The sequence below is a fragment of the Trachypithecus francoisi genome, unplaced genomic scaffold (assembly GCF_009764315.1).
Source record: "Trachypithecus francoisi isolate TF-2019V2 unplaced genomic scaffold, Tfra_2.0 Lachesis_group0, whole genome shotgun sequence".
Classification (NCBI taxonomy): Eukaryota; Metazoa; Chordata; class Mammalia; order Primates; family Cercopithecidae; genus Trachypithecus; species Trachypithecus francoisi.
In genome coordinates this window covers 42,105,458-42,123,517 of record NW_022681453.1, presented here as the reverse complement: position 1 = coordinate 42,123,517, position 18,060 = coordinate 42,105,458, and positions in this window count along the sequence as shown.

Genomic DNA, 18,060 nt, shown 5'->3' with positions numbered 1-18,060 from the left:
GGATGAGACTCAAGTCTATATAACATATATGTAGGCTGTAGGCTATTTCCACATTTCTTCATCTCTGTTTTTTCCAAGAGAAAAGTCAAATATTATTTTAAAATATATCAACAACCAACTCATTTTGTCGTTATATGTTTTCTTGACTCTACAACAATTGTTGGAATAATCTATGCCTGTAAACACTTAAATACAAGTTTGTATGCTTACAAACAACCAAAAGACAAAGGGATCAATAAACCTCCAATTAATTCCCTCTGTATAGATACTCTGCTCTATTTTAGAGGCTTACCAAAGGGTAAAAGAAAAATCTTTTTATAATAGAAGAGAAAATGAGATGATATGGGAAAAGTACTGAACCAAGTTTCACATTAGTGCAAAAAAACTCATTAAGCTATTGAAAATGTAAGAAGTGAAAGAAGAAAAGGAAGTGGCTCCTGGTAGTAATAAATTACAGAACTAGAAGAATCTTTAGCATTCACATTATTATTTGGTTGATATTTTAGAGATGACACTGAGGCTGGGAGGAGGGTGGATATGACTCACCCAGGGTCATAGCTGGGGATAGCATAGAGCTCCAAGCCGGTCTGGTTCTTTTTTAGCTTCATCCCACATGATATCGTGTCCACATCTGGTCATGTAAAACAAACAGGGCTTTCATTTATTTTTTTCCTTCATAAATGCAGGAAGTATCTGCATTTCTAAGAAAAATATTTATGTATTTTTAAAGTGGATTCTAAGACCAATTGAATACACAAATTAAACATATATATTTGCCTGCTGGCCAATGCATTTCTGAGGCCCAGTTTTGCTTTACACATGAAAACAGATATAAAGGTTTAATTGGAATAAAAGGTTTCCTTTGATTTTGTTATCTTGTTTTTGGAGGAATTTATGCCCCTCCTTCTCCTTAACATTTATTTCATCATATGGTGATACTGCCTTAGCAAAAACACAACAAAACAAAGCAAGGCAGAAGTGATTTGAAAGCCTTAAAGTTGTATTTCAGTTGTTCTTAAAGGAAAATGGATGAGAGGGCAGTGAGCATTTTTAGGGTTCCATTTTCACTTCAACATAGGATTGTGAACTTGGTTAACCCAAAGTGTCAGCACAGATTTGGAGAACTATTTTTCACTTAAGAATGGCCAACCTAGCTTGCTTTTTCCATTTTAATGGAACGATTACAAAAGCCCATCATGGGACCACTACAGAAAAAGCTCATTATCTCAAGGCCATGTGGCATCCTCAGCTCAGTAGCCAAAATAATCTCAAGAAATTAAAGAAAAATAATGGTACTCCACTGCACTTTATAAACATGATTAAAGTCAATGTAGGTGGGGATAAAATAGGCTTAGATCTCTGAGGTTTCTATATTTGAATGAACTGTATTGACTCTGCGGCCGTGAGAGCATGCCACCCTGGTATCTTCCCCATAGTCACGTTGATTAATTGGCTAATGTAAATTCCAAGGAGTCTCATTAGGTAGATTAAAGAAATTGCAGTAGGTCATGTTAAGTTTAAAATTAATTGTGGAACTTAATCATCAGTAACAGCCATGAAATTCATCCTTGAAATATTTTCCAAAGGCCAAATGAGATATAATAAACAAGAAACCATTATAAATATTAAAATGCAGCCCTTTCTAATCTAGATAACATTGGAGCTCTAAAAAGACCCATTTAACTGGCGTTTGGGTGCTTTTCTTCCACTGTTTTCTCTTAACAAGCCTGTACTCATGTACCTAGTCCCATGTTAACCTCTTCATCCCTATATTCATTGTCTCCTGACTGCCCCTAAGTCAGGACAAAGGACAGCCATCAATAATTGCTGTCATTGGCGACTTTAGGCCACAGCTGCAAGTTAGACTCTTCCTCTGACCCCATCTACAGGGTTCGCTGCTGGATGACCTTGGTCAGCCTGAAACCTGCTCAGCAGAGCTCTCACTGGGCCTGGTCATTAGACTCCAAGCCAAAAGTTGCTAGGGTCAGTGCCAAGAATCTCGTGTTCAACTTACTGCTTTCACCAGCATGGTTCCTTGAGCCTTCCTCTGGCTTGACAAGAAGCCATCTTTGTAGAGGAGAGAAGTTTATGACATCAATAATTTTTTGTTATTGTTAAACTTTTAGACTTGTTGGTTCTGCCTCCAAAAATATATCTCAACTCTGTTCTTTTGGAGGCCTGGAAGACTCCATTTTGACAATCTACCCCAGCCACTGTCAACTCTTATCTAAATAGAAAAACAGCCTCCTTTCTTTCCATTTGCCCATGATTTCTTTTCATCCAGCAGGAAAAATAAGTAAATAAAAAGACCTCTTCAGAATATAAATCAGAGTATATCTATGTTTAAAATCCTCTGACAGGCGGGGCACAGTGGCTCATGCCTGTAATCCCAGCACTTTGGGAGACCAAGGCAGGAGGATCACCTGAGGTCAGGAGTTCAAGACCAGCCTGGGCAACATGATGAAACCCCATCTCTACTAAAAATACAAAACATAGTCAGGCGTGGTGGCAAGTGCCTGTAATCTCAGCTACGTGGGAGGCTGAGGCAGGAGAATTGCTTGAACCTGGGAGGCAGAGACTGCAGTGAGTGGAGATCACACCACTGCACTCCAGCCTCGGTGACGGTGCAAGGCTTCATCTCAAAAAATAAAAATAAAAATAAAATTCTCGATGGGTTCCTTAACTATAACCCACAATGTCTCCCTAGTACCCATCCTCATTTACACTCAGGACCAGCTAAAAAAAACCTGTGGGGCCCAGTGCAAAATGAAAATGTGGGGCCTTGTGTTCAAAAATTATTAAAAATTTCAAGATGATGACAGGAAAGTATTAAAACAAATGTGGGACCCTTCTAAGCATGAGGTCCCATGCGACAACCATGATGCCACTGCCACCTGTCTCCACTGCCACCATCACTAACCATCCAACATATTATATTCTTTTTGCAACCAGCACATTGGAGCACCGAATCCTGCTTTGGAAGACAGAACTGTGTATATGCCATGCATTCCCATCACTGTAGAGCAGCAGGGTTTCGGTACATATCTTTCTGGCATTTTTCCTTTATGATTATCACTATTTTCAACTGTTATCTCTTTGGAGCAGTACAGCACCCGTAGTGATATCACCTTGTATAGGTATGGGAAAAATCAAGACAAATAAGAATGTTTCACACTGCAGTTTTACTGGTATATCCACAAGGAAATATAATTTACGGTAATAAAACAAGTTTCCATGACGTGTACTTTTAAATAAGAAAAGAGCACAATGTCACAGAGATTAAAATCAAGAAAGCTACAAGTACAGAAGATTGGACTCACCAACATAATTAGCTGATGGTAGTCTATCTACCAGTTACCTAAAGCTCTCTTTTTGGCTTGGCCCTAGAACCCCATTGTCTAGTATTTAAGTCACTTTAGTACTTCTTTGAACATGACTTTTTAAAATAGCAGTAGTGATAGTCATAATAATTGTGATATATTGAGTTCTTATCATCTATCCAGCGGTGTTCTAGGCATTTGACTGACATCAATCCATACTTCAGGGGACATACCATTATAATGATTTTATAGATGAGCAAAATAAAGCCTAAGGAACGAAGTCAAAGAATTTGACCAGTGATCAATGCTTCAGTCAAACCCATGCCATCTGGCTTCCCAAGTGTGAGTTCTTTCCTGTACCAGTTAGCACCCATCGAGTCAGTTATTTCTGAAAGGATGGTCAATGGACTACCTGCCTCCAAGTACCCGGGAGCTTGTTAAAAGTACAGAAAGCCTTGCTTAAGACCTAGAGAATCAGATTCTCCATAACTGGGGTCTAGAATGCTGTGCATGTGTGTGTGCACGTGCATGCAAGTGTGTGCTTTAGCAAGTTCCTGGTAAATCTTTTTTTGTTTTGTTTTGAGGTGGAGTCTTGCTCTGTCGCCGAGGCTGGAGTGCAATGGTGCAATTTCGGCTCACTGCAAGCTCCGCTTCCCGGGTTCATGCCTCAGCCTCCTGAATAGCTGGGACTACAGGCACCCCACCACGCCCGGGGTTTTTTTGTATTTTTAGTAGCGACGGGGTTTCACCATGTTAGCCAGGATAGTCTCAATCTCCTGACCTCATGATCCGCCCACCTCGGCCTCCCAAAGTGCTGGGATTACAGGTGTAAGCCACCACGCCCAGCTAGTTCCTGGTAAATCTTATACAAAGTAATTTGAAAATTGCTGCTCCAACTATCTTCATTCTTCACGCGTTTGTCTTCTGGAGACATCTTCCCCCCTTCTCTGGTCCTTTCTGGAGGCATTAGAGTTCTCTGGTCTTTCTTTTATCTTAGTAAATGATAGGATAGAACTTAGCATATGGCATAGCATGTTTTCCATGCTAGTGATCTATGCAATTCAAGCAAAGACACAGTGAACAAAGTTAACTAATTCCATACAACAAAACCTAAAGCAGATCATTTTCCCACATATGATATGAAACAAGATAGGCAAAACAAGGCCCTGAATGCTCGGATACACACTTTGCATCTGCCTCCACGCATGGAAGGTCATTTGTTATAATACATGTGACATTCCACAGCACAGTCTAGGGCTCTGAAGATCATGAGCTGCATTGAAGAGTGAACCCAAAAGGATGACACAGAACAGGCAGTGAGATAAGAGCCATCTCTGACCTAAGGGCCATTTACAACATTGCAAGATCAGCATTGCACTGAATTCCCTAAGTCATGCTGAGCTTACATACGTTTTGAGATCTTGCCTCCTATCACTAAAGAAGACTGCAAAATCTTACTGTGTAAGCCTTCAACCTATGTTTTCCTCCACTTAATCTATAGCTTGTCATTAAATTCCAGCCTATATTTACTTTCCAAATACCAAGTCATGATGTCATGTTATTGAAACTGCATTCTATTTAATTAGTTATACCATTTCACATACATATCACTCTTCAGGTTCACTTGGATCTTGTCTTTTAGGAGTCACCTCTTACCAGTAAAAAGTGAAAAGAAAAAAGGTGGCTGGTTGCCTGTAATAATTATCTGCCTTGTGAAGTTGGAGGAGAAAGATGAAATAATGGAATCTGGCCCCAGGATGTTTAAAAATTACTATGCAGGAAAAAATAAAAACATTGCCCAAATAAAGAATTTTATACCAACATCATGAGCATGCCTTGTGAGGTCAGGATTCATCCAAGTACAAATAATAAATAGATGGGAAAGAAACAACATTATTAGATTTACATTTTCCAATTAGCATGCAGAACATAAAAGCTCTAACAAGAGGTGAAGTCCTTTCTATGCCTGAGGATGGGAAGCTAAGGTGAAATCATCATATCTCTCTGCAAAGGAAAACCTCCCTTTCAAAGGCCTTTGCTTTGAATACTCTTGACTACAGCTCAGCAAACCTCACGACCTTTCTGGTCCTGTGCTATAACAGCACATGCCCTACCCTGAAAAAGCCTCCTGTCGTAGCTGAACATTTCTTATCTCTGGGAGGATTGAAACCAGAGTGCCCTCAAAGGGCCCAGGACTGTTTAAAAATAGCAGAAATATGGCTTCATCAGACCCCGAGAATGGAGAATTCTCAAAGAGAGGAGAAAAGTGCCTGCTGATGGTCAGCATTTGCCCTAAGCACTCACTCTTGCATTCAGCTCTTCTCTCTGCCTGATTTCATTAAGACTTAATTATGAATATCATCATTTTTTCCTTCGAGGAGCAAGTGCTGGTTTGGGGAAAATGGCCTTTATTCCTCAAAATCCTCCTGCATGCTTCAAAGATGCCTAGATTTGAATGCCAAAAAAGTATAATCCAATGAGTTTGGTAACTCCTGACAAGGTTCTTTTATGAACAGAACAAGAAAGGCATTAACTTTCCCCAAGTATAAAAACACATGAAATGTCAATGTAAAAGACTGATAGGAAAGACATGAACATTTATAGTGTCATGGGGAATAGAAATATAGAACTATGCTGCAGTATGTGACAGCACTAGGTACCTAGATGTACTACTCATGGCTTAAATCACATGGATGTATAATATTTTGACACGCTAAGGCATATTTATTTTGCTTAGCGTATTTATTTTGCTTTAATATAGTGAAGTGAATTGAATTTCAATCCAAAGAACAGTAGTGCCAAGGGTTTTTGTTTGGCATCTAAGTAGATTTGTAAAATGGTGAAGGACATGCACCCAGTAGGCATATGTCATCAATACATTCTTCACAGAGTATCAGTACTCTGCATGGTTTCTGCAGAAAAAGCTAAAGCTGTGTAAGTAACATTGCCCTAAATCTCTTACCAGAGCTGTTCACACAAAGTCTTTATTGTAGTTATCTCCATGACCATGACTATGTGGAGATATTGTATTACTGACAATCAGATAATGCAAATTACATTTGCTCTGAAATAGCACTGGTTGTTGCTTTTGAAGCTAGCCACGGTCAAACTTAGAAGATGGAGAACATATGCCCATATGGCTTAAGAACTAGATTGCTGTCTATTTAAAGTGTCAATTCCTTGAAACGATCAAGACTGATGCTAATGGGAAAAACCCACATGCTTGTAACATACCTAAATTTGTCCACTTTGAGGAGGTACACAGGATTATCTGGGGGAACTGAAACGAGGGGAAAAAAGGGGGGGATTTGGCATATGCCAGGAAAATGGACACTGCACTAAGTAGTTTACATTCATCACTTCTTGAATGAGAACAAAAATAACACCTTTCATTTGTGTTGTGCTTCATAGTTTCAAAGGACTTCACATGCACTTTATCTTGTAATGTCAGTTAATCTGGCCATCATAAATGTGCAGGTGATACAAAGCTGAAAGTTTTTGTTAGAAGAGAGAATTCAGATTTCAGGCTATATAGGGCAATGATGGATCATATCTAACAAGATTAATTTGTGGGGTAAGGGTAAGGACAAATCAGCTGTATTTGTGCAAGGAGTGGAGTTCAAGAGATGATAGAAGAAGCACTTATGGAAACAACTCATGGGTCTTGGTTTACAAAAAGCTCAATTAGAGTTGACTGTGGCTGATGAAATGTACATTTCACCTCAGGCTCTGTTACTAAGGGTCTGAAATGAGGAAGTTGGCATCCCACTCTAATACACCTGGAGTATTAAATTCCATGTGGGGTCCCCTACTTGCTAGAGGCTTACTATGCTCACTACATGCAGACACTATGCTAAACCTTTCATACACATTAGCCTGTTTAAGCTTCAAGACAATAAATGTGGCAGTAACTATTATTATCCCCTACTTACAAGTGAGGACGTGGAAGGTTAGAGAGTGCAGTGGCCATCTGCCTATTGGCCTGGCCAATATCCATTCCATCTCTTTTTCTTTGGGTAACTACCTCTCCGCCATTAGGGACAGGGTTAGTTGAACACCAATCAAACTCTAAGCCAAAGGGTGAAAATTTGAATCAAACCAAACCCATAGTGTTACCTTTTTTAGGAATTTGAATAATGAATGGAGTATTATAAGAACATAAAGTAACATAAAGTAATAAGACCCCAACATCTCAACAGTAGTCCTCTGAAGGGATGGCCATAGAGCTCTGGCCTCCAAGTTCTTCTCCTTTCTGACTTTTCTAGGACCTGATATTTTTTTTTATCCTATGTCTTAGCCAGTTTATATATCTCTAATAAATTTATCTTTTTATTGTTTAATTTAGTTACTATTGCTTATTATTCAAGAATATCAAAAGACTTGTGTCAAGGTAAACAAGTCATTAGTGGTGGAAACTGGATTTGAACCTTGCAGTCTGATCTAGAACTCACACACTTAACTACTACACTGGTTTGGCACCAGTCCCTGTGAGAAGGTAGCTGGCAAATTGAATGGAGGAAAGAAAAGGGAAGCAAGAAGGGAGAGGATTAGAAACGATGTGTAGACCAGTGATGGAAATTGGATTGTTTATTCTAGAAAAAACATGGTGTGGAAATAAGTACGTATCTCCAAATGATGGAAGGATAGTTGTTTGGAGGAATTATTAAAAATGATCTGTATTCATTTATTCATTTACTATTTTCATAACATTACTTTATTAAAATGTGGTAAGCATTAGGGTTATAAAAGTGAGTAAACACAAAATCCTTACTCTTGAGGAGTTTGCAATCTAGTGGGTTATAGAATAGACATATCAACTAGCAGGAGATGAGAAATGCTATGAACATCATCAAAGCTGAGAATAAAGAGCAGTGGTGATATCTTAGACTGGGTGGCCAGAGAAGACCTCTCTTGAGGTGGAGACACTTAAGCAGAGACCTGTAGAAAGTAAAGGATGTAATCATGTGGCTACCTCAAGGAATAGCATTCTAGGCAGAGGAAACAGCAGATGCAAAGGCTTGGATTTTTTTCAAAGAATGTCCAAGCATGGTTAGAGAGCAGTGAATTAGAAAGAGGCTAGAAAGAGAACCAGGGGTCAGATTACATATATACCCTTGTATGGCTCCACTATGGGTGGGTTGAGAAGGCACTAGCAAGTTTTTACAGAGATGATAACAGAACAGATGGTCATGCTGCATAATGATGTTTTGTTCAATGACAGACCACATATACAACAGGCATCTGTAAGATTATAGTGGAGCTGAAAAATTCCTGATGGCCAGTAACATCATAGCCATCCTAACGTCATAGAGCAATGTATTACTCACCTGTTTGTGGCAATGCTGGTGTAAACAAACCTACCACACTGCCAGTTGTGCAAAAGAATAGCACATGCAATTATGTATAGTACATAATGCTTGATAATAGTAATAAACAACTATATTAACTAGTTTATATCTTTACTGTATTGTGCTTTTTTTTTTTTTTTTTTTTGAGACAGAGTCTTGCACTGTTGCCCAGGCTGGAGTGCAGTGGCGCAATCTCGGCTCACTGCAAGCTCCGCCTCTTGGGTTCATGTCATTCTCCTGCCTCAGCCTCCCAAGTAGCTGGGACTACAGGCACCTGCCACCATGCCTGGCTAATTTTTTGTACTTTTAGTAGAGAAGGGGTTTCACCGTGTTAGCCAGGATGGTCTCGATCTCCCAACCTCGTGATCCGCCTGCCTCGGCCTCGCGAAGTGCTGGGATTACAGGCGTAAGCCACTGCGCCCGGCCTATACTGTGCTTTTTATCATTATTTTAGAGCATACTCCTCTACTTCTATTTTTAAAGTTAACTATAAAACAGCCTCAGGTAGGTCCTTCAGGAGGTGTTCTAGAAGAAGACATTATTATCATAGGAGATGACACCTCCATGTGTGTTCTTGCCCCTGAAGACCTTCCAGTGAGACCACACGTGGAGGTAGAAGACAGTGATATTGATGGTCCTGACCCTGTGTAGGCTTAGGGTAATGTGTGTTTGTGTCTTAGTTTTTAACAGAAAAGTTTAAAAAGTAAAATTTTAAATTAAAAGTTTATAGAAAAAGAACATAGAGGTGAGGCGCGGTGGCTCACACCTGTAATGCCAGCACTCTGGGAGGCCGAGGTGGGTGGATCACCTGAGGTCAGGAGTTTGAGACCAGCCTGACCAGCATGGAGAAACCCTGTCTCTACCAAAAATACAAAAATTAGCTGGGTTTGATGGCGGGCACCTGTAATCCCAGCTACTCAGGAGGCTGAGGCAAGAGAATCGCTTGAACCTGGGAGGCAGAGGTTGCAGCAAGCCAAGATCGCACCACTGCACTCCAGCCTGGGCAACAAAGCTAGACTCCATCTCAAAAAAAAAAAAAAAAAAAATATATATATATATGAGGTATATTTATAATATATCATATATATATTATATATTACATTATATATTATAAATTATATTATGTATAATTATATAATATATAAAAATTATGTATATTATGTATTATATTATGTTATATAAATAAATATATAATATATTTTTGTGTAAAATATGTTTGTATTTTAAGGTATTATTACAAAAGTTAACAAATTTTAAAAATTAAGTTTATAAATTTAAAAAGTTACAGTAAAGTTAATTTATTACTGAAGAAAGTAAAATAATATTTAAATACATTTAGTGTAGCCTAAGTGTACAGTGTTTATAAAGTCTACCGTAGGGTACAGTAATGTCCTAGACCTCCACATTCACTCACCACTCACTCAGTGACTCACCCAGAGCAACTTGCAGTCTTGCAAGCTCCATTCATGGTAAGTGCCCTATACAGGTGTACCACTTCTTATCCTTTATACCCCATTTTTACTGTACATTTTCTACATTTAGATACACAAATACTTACCATTGTGTTACAATTGCCTACAGTGCTCAGGACAGTCACATGTTGTATGGGTTTGTAGCCTAAGAGCGATGGGCTATTCCATGTGGCCTAGGTGTGTAGCAGCCCATACCATCTAGGTTAGTGTAACTCTATGATGTTCACACAGCAACAAAATTGCCTAATGACACATTTCTCACAAAGTATTCCTGTCATTAAGTGATGCACGACTGTATTTTTAAAAGCATCCTCTTTGGGTGCTATAGAGACAACAAATGGTGGCAGGCAACTATGAAAGCGTGAACTCTAGTTAGAAAACTATTGCCATAGTCCAGGCTAGAAATGATGGTGGCTCAGATTAGGGCAGTGGACTTGGACAGGAAAAGGGACAAAGCTTGGTATAAAATTCGAGGGTGGATCTGACAGTGTTTGTGGATGGATTGGAAAAGGAGTATGTGACAGAGGAGAATAAAGAATGACTCACAATTTTGACATGAGCATCTGAGTAAAGATTCCATTTGCTGTAGGGCCTTATAGGGTTGAACTGGGACTGATGGTAGATGGACCGGGATGCTATGTAACTAAAGTCTTCCTAATAGTCCTATCTGGCAAAAGAAAGAATGAAGTATTAGGTTGATGCGAAAGTAATTGCGATTTTTGCTGTTAAAAGTAATCACAAAACCACAATTACTTCTGTACCAATTTAATACCTCCAAAGATGATGAGTTATGCATACAGGGGGTTGGTACAGGTAAGACAGATGACATTTGGTGGGGGTTTTATAAAGGTATGGCAAATGCTAGGAGGGTAAGGAACTCAGTGATCTGAAAGCGTCCTTCCAATCGTGCAATTCTGCCAACCAGGAGGTTTATGGAATTTATAAGTATCTCATTATCTATTTCAGTTCATGCCTGTAAAAGATAATAAAAATACACAGTCAAATTTTATTTTACTTGTTTCAGACTTGGGCAAATTGGGGACAGTGAATGTTGATATATCTGTCCCACAACACACTGTTTATTACTTAAGTGTAAGGCAATCCCTTTTCAAAGTCAGAACATCCTACGAAAACAGCAGGGTATGACTTGTTATTCTTTCTCTTTTCCGTTCTTTTCTCAGTGTAAAGCTGGAAAATTGTATGTGTCTGTATAGTCTGGTTAGGTAGCGGGACTATAAAAAGCAATGGCTGGGATCTGACTATGCCTCACTCTATGTGTTAACTGTCCTTGGAACTGGCAAAGATGATAAAGGGAGTCCCAGACAAATCAAAGAAAAGAAATAAGAACCAGGCCTGCTGACGTTTTGTTTTTTTTGGAACAAGAGGTAACTCCTATAAATTTGATAAAAGAGCTCCAAGAGTTCTGAAAGGCACATTTAAAGCTGATTCCACATGTTCAGGGAGTACAAAGGTCTAAACTCTTTAGTTCCCCTTGATTTCATCAGTTTTCCAAACTTTCCAGTTTTCTCTCTAGATATGCCACGTGTCTCACTCCCCTAGGGGCAAATCAAAGTGGTGAGTGTTCCCAAGTCTAACCCACTCCTATCTTCATACAGAATAAATCAAAGGGAAAACATACACCTTGATTCCATTTACTTTTTTATTTCACTGTCCCTGTCTTCCTTTGCTTGCTTCTGAGAAAGAATAGCTCCTTTTCCTTGCCAAGACTAACCTATGAGCCTGTATCCATCTCTGCTTGACTGCCCTTAGGAACTTCCCTGGTGAACCATCCACTTTTCTGCCTCCTTTGCATTCCATTCAAGCTGTTTTTAAATACCTTTGAGTGCCTATCCATGTCTAGCACTATGCTAAGATGTGTAACAGGAAAGACATTTCTTCACCCTTGCAATAGTCCTCTTTGTTCTGGTCCATGGAGAAGAGATTCTAGCAAAAGGGTATGATCTTGAAGTGTGAAGTTCCCTCTAGTTCTTTGTCATGCTAAGGCTAGACACCTAGTGTCAATGGTCCGTCGTGTAGCAGAACATCACCAGGAATTTGGGGATACACAAAAGTCGAGGCATGAATTGGAAGTAGGAAGAGAAGAGCTCACCTGGTAGGCATGAAGAAATAAACCAGGATTTGTGAGCAGCTGCCTATTGGGGATGGGGGAGGACAGGTACTATGATTAGGGAGAAATTTTCCAGAGGTGAGGAATAGTTATTAGATTGTGGGAATTGTGTGGACAGAGGATGTCAAATGCCAAATCTGGAATCATATCTGGCTATGGTCTGTGATTACCCAAAACTTCAGTAAAAGGCTACTACTCTCCACAACATTTCTGCTTAAAGTGCTTTAAGGAAAGGAAAAAAAAAGTGGTCCAGTCCAGGGTAGAGGTGGTGAGAGTAGATGGCAGTGCCAAAAGACAAAACCAGAAAGAGAAGAGAGACCACAGAGGGGTCAGCACGGTGAGCAACCCCCATTTTCATAAAAATACTTAAAAGGGGGGATTTGAAAGTGGCAGGGAGATTTCATTACATTATATGGAGGAAGCAAAAAATAATAAGATATTGGTCCTCACCTCCCTAAATAGACTAGTATCATTCATCCCTTGGGGACCCACCTAGATTACATTCTGTCTCCATTAATAGCACCTATCCCCTCGTGCCACATTTATACTATGCATATTTGCCTATGCCACTATTTTTATGAATTCTCTGAGAATGAAATTAGTCATTTATTCAACAAACTGTTTTTGAATGTCTGCTATATACCAGGCACAGGGATAAGCCCTGGTCATGCAAAGATGACTAAGACATGGACTATAGATTTGTTCTTAATGAGCTCCCAATCTGGAATAAACAAAGGTACAAAGAAAATATATTTTCTTTTTATGTCTTTAATGTGCCTGGAAGAAGGTGGGTTCATAATGAATATTTGTTAAGTGAATATCTGTTTTGAAAGGGTCATAAATTAGATGATGAATACATTCAACAAGAGAAACCACTGGAAAGAAAGCAATCTATGTAAGTCATTAGATTGGAAAGCACTTTCTTCTATTTTTTGGAATTATATGAATAGTAGTGACTACTTTGTATGAAGGAGCTGACTTGTGTGTTTTACATTTTCCTAATGTTGCTTTGATATTTCATCAGACAAGAGTGCATCCTCATTTCTTCTCTAAATATCACCCCCATCAGCCTAAAAATGATCTGCTTTTTGCATGCAACTCTTAGAAATCCAAGACAACAATGAAAATTAAAAGTTAAAAACCATGCATGGAATAGATGACACAATGTTACCAAATCACTGAAAATTCAATAAAGAAAATTGGACAGACTTCTTTGCCAGTTATTGTCACTTGGCTTCATTTGAAGAAGTTTTACTTATATTTTAATGAAAGTTTTTCCCCCTTTTGCTGGTTTAATCCCAAGCTTCCAACATTTTTAAATATTGTAAACCAGATGAATGTTTTGTGGTCAAAAAGAAATGAGGAATGCAAGAAACACATGGCAAATAGCAAAAAATTATTACTGTGGCAATTTAATAATACTAAAAATAAGACTGCTAGGGTAGAAATGTAGGTCATAGTTTGTGCTCCCTGGGGAGCCTCACAGTATAGATTCTGGTTCAGTGATGGGAGCCCCACCATGGGTGTTAATAGAGTAGATCACCAATTATGATCCAGTTCCTGAACCCTAGTGCACTAGTGGAAGTTCTTGGTTACAAACAATGGAAACCTCTCTGGTTAGCTTACTCCAGAAGAAATTTATTGGAAGGATATCCGATAGCTCTTAGATCCAAAGAAAGCAGAGACACTCACAGCTCAGGCAGAAACCGGGAGAAGGCATTCAATTCCAAGTTTAGCCACAGGAATGATCATGATCTATGTAGGGTGCTGTCAGGGCCATTGTCACTACCACTGAAGCTACTGACATTGATGGCCCCCTTCATGCCCCTGGGCTCTCAGTGCTGCAGCAAATCATCTCTGATGCTGCTTTGTGTCTTCACCAAGACTCAGCACCTGATGGCTCATGAACCCTTGATCTCACTGCAGGGAGCAGGAGAGGGCATGGGCATTTAGCCTCTTAGCTATTGGGCCTTGCTTTACTCTCATCTTGGAATTGCCCAGTGTAGAATATTCAGAGGTTATGTAGTCAAAATGTCAGAGGACCACTCTTTCTGAGTCTGGGGCCAGTACTGTCTGAGACAGAGCAGAAGCTGACCCAAAGGTGATTCTCCCAAATAGAGATTGAAGCAACATTGACGGTAGCTGAGAAATGTGAGCAGAGGTGGCTTGAAGTTGACATCAAATAACCAGGAAAGACATGATTGGAGACCAGTAGGTCACAACTAGAACCAGTTGGGATATACTATAAGGCCAAAATTTAAAGGCAGGTCACCAATGCTCATGGATATGGTTTCTACCATTCTTAGATATTTTGGGGGTAGATCTTGAACATTGAAAGAGCAGAGACAAGCTAGATGCCTGTGAACACTATTAGTTAACATTCCCCTTCTCGGCTGGGAGTGGTGGCTCATGCCTGTAATACCAGCACTTTGGGAGGCCGAGGCAGGTGGATCACCTGAGGTTAGGAGTTCAAGTCCAGCCTGGGCAACGTGGTGAAACCTGGTCTCTACTAAAAAATATACAAATTAGCCAGGCGTGGTGGCACACGCCTATGGTCCCAGCTACTCGGGAGGCTGAGGCAGGAGAATTGCTCAAACCTGGGAGGCAGAGGTTGCAGTGAGCTGGAATCGCACCACTGCACTACAGCCTGGACAACAGAGCAAGACTCTGTCTCAAAAACAAACAAACAAAATTCCCCTTCTCCTCCAAACACTTCTGCCGTCCATCTGTCAGCACAGTACCTTCCCCTAGGTCAGTGTTTCCCAGATAATAGTACACATACCATTAGTGGTATGAGAGCTGATATTTAGATGGCTATAAGGTAAATATTTTTTCGTATTTATGCATTTATTTTAATGGCATTCAGAACTATATAATGCCAAGTAACATTTACTTACTCTGTGCTAGGCATGGTTCCAACTCCTTTACATACATTCAGATTCATGTAATCCTTACAACAGCCTAAGGAGATGATTGCTAGTATTATGTATTACCCACATTTTGCAGATGCTGAAATTGAGGCCCAGAGAGGTTAAGTAGCATGCTTACCATCACAGGGCCAGTGAGGGAGGAAGCCAGGATTAGCACAGGGGCAGTCTAGCTCCAGAGTCCTTGTTCTTCCTATGCCATGATGAGGGTCTTTACCATGAGATGAGCAGCTACCAGCGCATTATGAACAAAAAACATAATTTCACCTTTTTTCTTTTTAATAAACATGAATGGGTTTCCTCACTACAACCTAGTGAGTGTAGCAATATTTACATAGCTAACACATAGTATTTAATACATGCCAGTTACTGTTTCAAGTGAGTCACATATAATAAACTCAGGACTATGAGGCAGAGGCTCTCATCATCCGCATTTTACAGAAGCAGCATCTGAGGCACGGAGAAATTATTATGTGCCGAAGTTACCCAGTTAGTAAGTAGCAGACATAGAATTTGAATTTTTTTTTTTTTTTTTTTTTTTTTTTTTTTTTTTCTGAGACAGAGTTTTGCTCTGTCGCCCAGGCTGGAGTGCAGTGGTGCGATCCTGGCTCACTGCAACCTCTGCCTTTCGGGTTCAAGAGATTCTTCTATCTTAGCCTCCCAAGTAACTGGGACCACAGGCATGTGCCACCACACCTGGCTAATTTTTGTATTTTTAGTAGAGATGGGGTTTCACCATGTTGGCCAGGCTGGTCTTGAACTCCCGACCTCTAGTGATCCATCTGCCTTGGCCTCCCAAAATGCTGGGATTACAGGTGGAATTTAAATCTTGATCATCTGGCTTCAAAGTCTGTGCTTTTGCCCATGTATTACATTGTCTCCTAAGCTGTCTGTCTGCCTAGAATATAGTTACCATTATTATCCCATTTCATAGATGAGGAAAGGGAGGCTCAGAGAAATGAGTTGCCCTGGGTCAAGTATCAGCAAACTTTATCTGTAAAAGGCTAAATAGTAAAACTTTTGGCTTTGTGGCCTTAGGTTTCTGTCCCGATGATGCAATTGTGCTGTTTTAGTACAGAAGTAGCCATAGACAAAACATAAACAAACGGGCATGGCTATGCTCCAATAAAACCTCATATATAGACAGTGAGATTTGAGTCTCATTTTATTTTCACATGACACAGATTACAATTATTTTGGCTTCTTTTCAACTATTTAAGCATGTAAAATCTACTCTTACTTCATAGGCTGAGTACCATCCCTGAGAGTCAGTTATTGACAGTTATTAAAGTTGGAGCATTCTGGTGGATGGAAAGAAAAAGAGACAAGCCATACCAGTGCTGCAAAGAAGCCTGTATGTTTCCAGCTAGGGCTGATTGTGGAAAGCAACACTTAAAATCCAAACGTACTTTTAAAGCATGTTTTATAAAATGTCCTCTCCATTACAAAAACACTGCACACTTTTTCAGGGTCACGATGAAATGGATAGTTTTGAACCATGGCTTGCATTTTCCTCTTTACCCCAAAGAAAATCAAACTATAAAAGCACGAATTTCCCCGAGAGGGTTTTTCGCCCATTCAGCCATGTCTTCTAAGGGGTTTGACTTATTGAAAAATAGAAACCACTCGTGGTTGTAAAACCAGTGAACCTCTTTCCTTTATTTAACCTACTGCCCTTGAAAATTTACTTTTTAATGGTTTGCACGTGATCCAACCAAGCCTGTTCTCAGCTATCTTATGCATGAGTTATATATAGAAGCACTTCAAAGAGAAAAGAGAAATGCTGCATAAATTCAAGGTAGTAGTGTACTCAAATCCAATCTTAACTCATAATGGTGAACTATACTGCCAAGTACTAGAGTCTGTTATTGAGACAGGAATTCTTTGGTGTGTGCTCTGTTCATGTTTCCAACTCCTTAATCCCTTTACCATTTTTGTGCATACTAGTTCTTAGAAAATGATCACACCCAATAGCCAGCACCTGTAGCTGTTCGTCAGCTTTGGGCTACTTGAGAGGGCTTTGCCTACCTGCAGAAGAGAAGAAGTAGAAGTACCTAGGAATTTATGCACCCTCATTCTTGGGGCAGCTCTTAGCCAATGACTGATGGGTGTGTGGCTATAAACACTCAAACTCCCTCACCCCTGACTGAGAAAACACTGAGGTGTGAGCCATGATGTGTTCAGAGCTCCCTACATAGGATTGAGTTACCTCTGGGAGGATATGGTACATAATATGGCATCCACGTTTGACCTTCTCCTTCTGGTTTCATACCCCTACTCTGCCACTGGTTTTTCCCAGGAATACTTCCTAATTAACTGCTTTCACACAAACCCCTATGTAAGGCTCTGCTTCTGGGGACCAATCTAAGCCACAGGGTTATAAGAGCATCTTCAAGTTCTGCCTTCTAATATACAGTATTTTGAAATTAGATCTCATTACTTTGCATAACTCTAAAATGTTTACCAAATGCTTCTAGAGCATTATCTAGATAGTCTTTTCAACTAATGTTATTACTTTCATTATACAGGTGAGAAAACTGAGGTTCAAAGAGGATAAATGATTTTCCCAAGGTCACGCTGATAGGAAGTAACAGAGCTAGGTGCTCCTGCCCCTATGGTAGTAGCACTGGGGTAAACAGTCATCAAGTTATTACTGATGCATCTATGACCATTATTTAACATTAAACTGTGATCGTATGTTCTCTTAGTAGTCACTCTTATAAGGCAAAGGAAAAGACGTATGTTTGGATCATATATTCATACCACAAATACTTACTGAGCACCTACTACATTTCAGGCAGTAGGCTAAAGGATACAGATATGACAGCCAGCTCTCATGGAGCTTAACTTTCAGCAGGAGAATTT